This window comes from Lepisma saccharinum, unplaced genomic scaffold (genome assembly GCF_977018435.1).
Source record: "Lepisma saccharinum unplaced genomic scaffold, izLepSacc3.1 HAP1_SCAFFOLD_601, whole genome shotgun sequence".
In the NCBI taxonomy this organism is placed as follows: domain Eukaryota; kingdom Metazoa; phylum Arthropoda; class Insecta; order Zygentoma; family Lepismatidae; genus Lepisma; species Lepisma saccharinum.
In genome coordinates, this window is record NW_028143274.1 from 78,652 (window position 1) to 84,564 (window position 5,913).

The 5,913-nt window shown below is 40.6% G+C and overlaps 1 pseudogene; it reads right to left on the minus strand.

The window, feature by feature from the left end:
* Window positions 1-1,718: 1,718 nt before the first annotated feature.
* On the minus strand, window positions 1,719-2,720 carry LOC145983060 (pyrokinin-1 receptor pseudogene; annotated as a pseudogene).
* Between the last annotated feature and the right edge of the window lie 3,193 nt (window positions 2,721-5,913).

Sequence of the window (5,913 nt, forward strand, 5' to 3'; positions counted from 1 at the left end):
AGTAACGCTGTGTCTAGGCGTCCGAAATTGGGGCTCCAAATTTCATTCTAAGATTTATTTCCAGGTTAATATAGCAAAAGAAAACTGCTCAGCTTTTAGGAAAATTCTCGTCTGTTTTCATCTGGGCCTATTTCAGGAATGGGCCTAATGCTGCAGTATCAATAGCACCCACCTTAATCCGGCTATTTTGCACTCAATTGAGAACAGATTCATGCAGTCACTGCAAGTAAATACCTCGCAAGCTCCTCTCAACGGTAGGACATTAAATGTAACGATTTTCTTTCACTTTTGTTATTGGTTGAACTTCCCATGGAGATCTTACGTCCTGGAACGTCATCCGGAACACAACAATGAAATTCTTTCAAATTCCGTTCAAGCCTGCTTTGTTGGGATTGCGGTTCATTCTATAGAAATGTACGTTTCAATATATATAAAGCCTCTCAATTTCAAGCTATGACACAAAAGATTTCAATCTATACATTGGTTTGTCTCTAACACCCCATGATACCGTCCCTATACAATAATATAGATAGAGACCTTCAACAATGTAAGCCCTCAGCTTTGACCATTATCAAATGAACAATTGGAACGCTACAACAAACGGGAATATTGTTTGTTTTGTAAATTCCTCACAAGCCCCGGCTGAAGTTTGATTGAAAATACAAAGATGAGCTTTGTTTTTTTTAAATACCTTAGAGCTTGTATCGTAGCAACGCATCAACGGTAATGAATTGAATTCATGTTGAGCCTTGTGTTTTTGTATATGAGGTCAAGGTTTATTTACGTCAATAGTAAATCAGATCACTTATTTTTCGAACCTGAACATTCAAATCGAATGGTTCAGGGATGATACGAGGCTTGATATCATAGCTTCTCGTTTGATGTCTAAAGATTGGATTTTTATTGTATTTAATTAAGAACTGGCTAGCAATTAGGTATAAGGTTTAATATATATGTTTTACTGCATATCTGTAAGGTAGATTTCAGACCGAAGTGATACGCGACACATATCGCTTGGGAGCGAGCCAATCAACAGCAACGTTTCACATAAGCCTGCGTTCGACTGGCGAAATCCTCAAGCGGGGGGTAACTTCCACTGACAACCTCGCCACTAGAGCATGTATCATAATACAGTAAACAACTTATCAGGTTTATTGTTAAAAAATTATCGCATACATAACAATGAGGTTTGTTTAAAAACAATGAGAATATCTTGAAGTTTTGTTTTCATGGCCAAGGCTTTTGTAAACACGATCATTGTGGCGCTGGTGTAGTGTTAAAGAAATTGGCAACTTTCATAGTTCCCCAGACCTTACACTCTTAGACTTCTCCATTTGGAGCTTTGTGAAAGACAAACTCTGGCTGCCACCTATGCCACAGAAACGCCCTTACTTTGGTGGACGAGGAGTTCTTGCGAAAAGTGTGACAAGAACTAGAATGCCGATGGTATGTGTGTCGCATAAAATCTTTGAGTTTCTGCATCATGTACAGGGTCAACGAATAATAAGTTGTGTTTTATACAGCGTATATTGAATTGTATCTTCTGCAAACATGCTGTATAAAGAAACAAACTGCCGGAGAACTAATTGAGGCGAGTGTACAACAAACAGCATGTAAATATGTAAATTTGAGCTATTAAAACGTGGAATTGTAAATATAATTCTTGGACACCCTGTAAATCCTTTTCCTGCATATTAGAAGCATTGAATGTACTAGCTTTAAAGCGAATAAGAAGCATGCAATGCAAACTTACCTAGCATTTTCACAACGTGCTTGGCTGCCTGGGTCTGCACCGTCCTGGCAAAGGTTCTCCTACCGTCACCTAGCTCCTCTCTGGCGGCCATGGTGCTAGAGCGATGAAGCTGCATCCCGATCAGCACATACAGCGCCGTGATGAGCGACATTGGCGCCACGAAGAACACGAATGTCGATATCTCGAAGGCGTTCGGTATGACGTCCCACTTCACGGTGCACACGGCATGCTCCTCGAGGATGCTGCCGTCTTTTAAGGTTTGGTGTACTATCCCGAACTTCATCGCGAGCGGAATAGCGAGGCAGAGGGAGAGTATCCAGATGGTGAACACGAACTTGACCGCTCTCGATAGCTTCGACATGGTGTGGGATAAGAACGGGTGGCATATGGCGATGTAGCGCTCTATGGTGAACGCCGCTATGGTAAGGACTGTGGCGTTCGCGCTGGTCTCCGCAGCAAGACCCGTTAAGATGCAAAATACCTCTCCGAAGACGTACGGGTATCTGGACCAGATGTAATACATCTCTGGTGGTAGCCCTGAGATCAGGAGGAGAAGATCCGAGATGGCCAGGCTGAAGAGGTAATAGTTGGTAGCAGTGTGCATGGACCTGTTCCGACAGATCACGATACAAGTGCAGACATTACCAATGATCCCGCTGAGAAAGATGACCCCATAGATGACAGTTATGGGGATGACCACGTACAGAGGGTCCCGCCTGGGTCCCCAGTCTTCTTCGGTGGTGTTCTGGTCGGTGCTGGGAGAGGGCGTCACAGTGCCCACCTCTGTGGGTGTCAGGGTGCTGACCAGCGACACCTCTGGCTCCAGTGTGGTTGCTTCCTTGCGGAACACCACCTGCGTGGTTGGATCCTTAGGGTAGCGGGTCTCGTCGATCATCACGCTCAGGCTGGTCAGGAGAAGGCTCTTGTAGTAGCGCATCTCTAAGGTGGGCGTTGACCTGTCCAACATGGCTGTCTCAACAGTGGTTGGAAAAGTAGCAGCAGATGCAAACGAAATCGTCCATCACCACGTGCTCCAATATCTTGCCCAAGCTGCACACGGGTTCAAGCTCGCCAAGAAGAACCTGCGAATACAAACAAGACAGTAATGCATTAGTTAAAACTTTTTAAAAGAAACCCACACAATTTTAAGGCAATAGTTTCAATGCAGGTACACTCTATTCCAGAAGTCTCTGCGTCAAAAGATCGAAAGGAGGTCCTCTGTGCAAGTAGTGACTCGAGAGCAGTGTTACCACATGAAGGGAATTTCGGATGAAATTTTAAACGAAATAAAATGAAAAACACCAAAATTCAATGGAAATTTTAAGACACCAAACTCAATTTTGGAACAGATTATGTACTACTTATTATAATTGTATGCGATTTTTAGTGAAGGGAAAAATTGAATGCAAGAAAGGGAAATTTTGCCCATTGAAAAGGGAATTTTGCCCCTCAGAAAGGGAAATTGTACCCCCAGTTGGTGGCAACACTGCTCGAGAGATCTCGACCAAAGAACGCGTGAGGGGGGAAAACGCGGCTGCAGCTACCAGCTTCTTGCAGCAGCGCCCACTACTCACTCGCTTTCAGTGGCGTGTCCAGGATTCTCTAAAGGGTGGGGTATGCATATTTTTTTCAGTTGTCAGTCCTCATTTTGCCATCTTTTCCTACCTTCAACGTTATGGCATCTACCAAACCTCCTCCCCTTGAGCACGCCACTGCTGGCTCTCTTCCCTCTATGCTATTATCCGCAGCGTTACTCCACAGATTACTGGGACAGACTGTAGACATGTGATCTAGCAGAAAATTTTCCAGAAGTGTCAAAATATAATGTCACATTTGTGTCATTATAAGAGAGACAGGTAATAAAGCAGAGGGAGACAGAGAGATGAAGGAATGGGGAAAGGAAGAGAATAAAAGAAGCAAGAAAGAGAACGGAAAGAGAGGAGAAGCAGAGAAAGAGAGGGGAAATAGATAAATAAACGAGATAGGGGAAGACAGAGAGAGTGAGAAGGTTATTATTTTACAATGATTTTCAGCCACTTTTAGCTAATCGCGAAGATAAGGATGAGTGATGGTATGATGGAATTGATGAAGGGATATCCACAAAGAACACCAATGCTAGGTCTCGTACCAGCGACCCTGGCGTCGTAGGGTACTGTGCTTATCACACCGACACGGAAGTCTGCTAATGTCAAATCTGTGTCATCATAAGAGAGAGAAGTTTTAGAGAAGAGATAAAAAAGAAGACAATAGAGAATTGGAGTAACGAGGAACAGAGAGAAGGAAGAGAGGAGAAGCTAGAAGCTGAGGGAGAGAAAGAAAAAAAATAGAGAGAGAAAGAGAAATTGTAACGACCGCCATGTTAGGCAGATTTAAGTTGTATATTGTCATTTATCTTATTCGTATACTTTCAAGTTAAGAACTTGCATTAAATTATTTATACTTAATTGTTTTTATAATTGATGATTATATTTACGTTTTATCTTATATTATTCACGTATTTTTGCAATATTTATTCAGAATTTATAGGCTAATAATTATCTCAAATAATATATGCAAACGTTTTCATTGTTTAAGCACAAGTTAAATACATCTCTTCTTAATATCGATTTTTGTTCAACAATGTACAAGATTGAAGTAATTTATCTTCGTTATAAACTAAATCTTTATTTAATCATTTTTATGTGCAAGAGCAAATATGATTTATTGATAAAATCAGTTTAGTTATTTCTATATAGTTTAATATTGTAATATTATAGCAAAGTATTTCTCCCTCGTTTTCAATAAAATATCGTATTCCTATTGGCTGTTTATGTTAGGAGTGGGGGAACCACGCTTCGTGTTCTTGGCGATGTAAAAACTTCCACGTTGGCATTTTTAATTGTTGCCAACCCTAACTTTAGCTTACTATCGCTAATTAACATTGATGTGTTGTATAAATTATCAGTTTTCCTTGGGCTATTTTATGTTATGAGTTTGTATTGTAAGTTAGAACAATCTGTTATGCTGCGCCTCGCGCTTGAGGTAGCAGTTGAGGTCTTGCTATTAACCGTGAAGGCGGTGCGCGGATTCTGTCGTGATATATAAGTTACTCATCACTGCCTACAAGCGAGCAGGACCCAACACATTATATTTTTGGCTTGTGCGAATCAGTTTGTACGCGCGCGATTCGTGATTAAAGATTTTGGACATTTTAATTATAAAGTATTTGAATTATTTTTATTTACTGTCACGTGTCGCAATTCGGTGGTTTCCTTCCTGGAGGAAGGGTGGATCTTCTTAATCCCGAACCCTGGGTGAGAACTGGTGCTCCCAACTGACCAGCCGGAGCAAGGAGTGGTGGCACGTTGCAAAATAGACATAACAACACAAGATAGACAATGAGAGGGAAGAGAACAAAATGCTAAAAACAGAGAGAGAGAGAGAGAGAAAAGAAATAAATGAGACAAAAAGGGAAACGCATACAAAACAAAATCAAGAAGAGAAAGAAAGACGTACGAACAAATGAATGAGACGGAGACATGATTAAAATAGCTAGAAAGAGGACACAACAAAACAGAATTTTGCAACAGAGAGAACAGAAGTTAATGAAACCTTAAATACAGAAACTGCAAACAGTAAACATATCTAAAATATTAATAAAATAGCCTGTAAAATCCATTTAATAAGGTTACGATAAAATATAACGAAATCATGGAAAATAGACATGTTGCTAGAGAATCTCATCAATAAATATCTTGTTCTGCTTCATGTGAATACAGCACCACCTAGTGTGCATTTCTAAAGTTAGATCTTGCCTTGGCTTATACGTTTTTTTGCTTCTTATCTCCTTCTTTTGTGGTTTATTTCCTCTACTACCTTTTCTCTTCGGTTTTCTGTTTTCGATCTCTCTCTCTGTCCTGTGCTTCTTTGAAAATGATTGTTAACTCACAAATGTGGCGCATATAATGTGCTACATATAAAATCACTTCGGAAACATTAAGAAAATCACTTGTCTGCTAAAATCTTCTCCGGACACCCAAGATGATAGATACTTTTAATTAAACCAGATTTTGCCACAACTTTTTGTACAGCCCTCGTATGTATTATCTTGACCTTGTGAAAGAACCACCCCTCTCTTTCCCTGATCGAGACATATTTCTAAATACGTCGCCTACACCTTC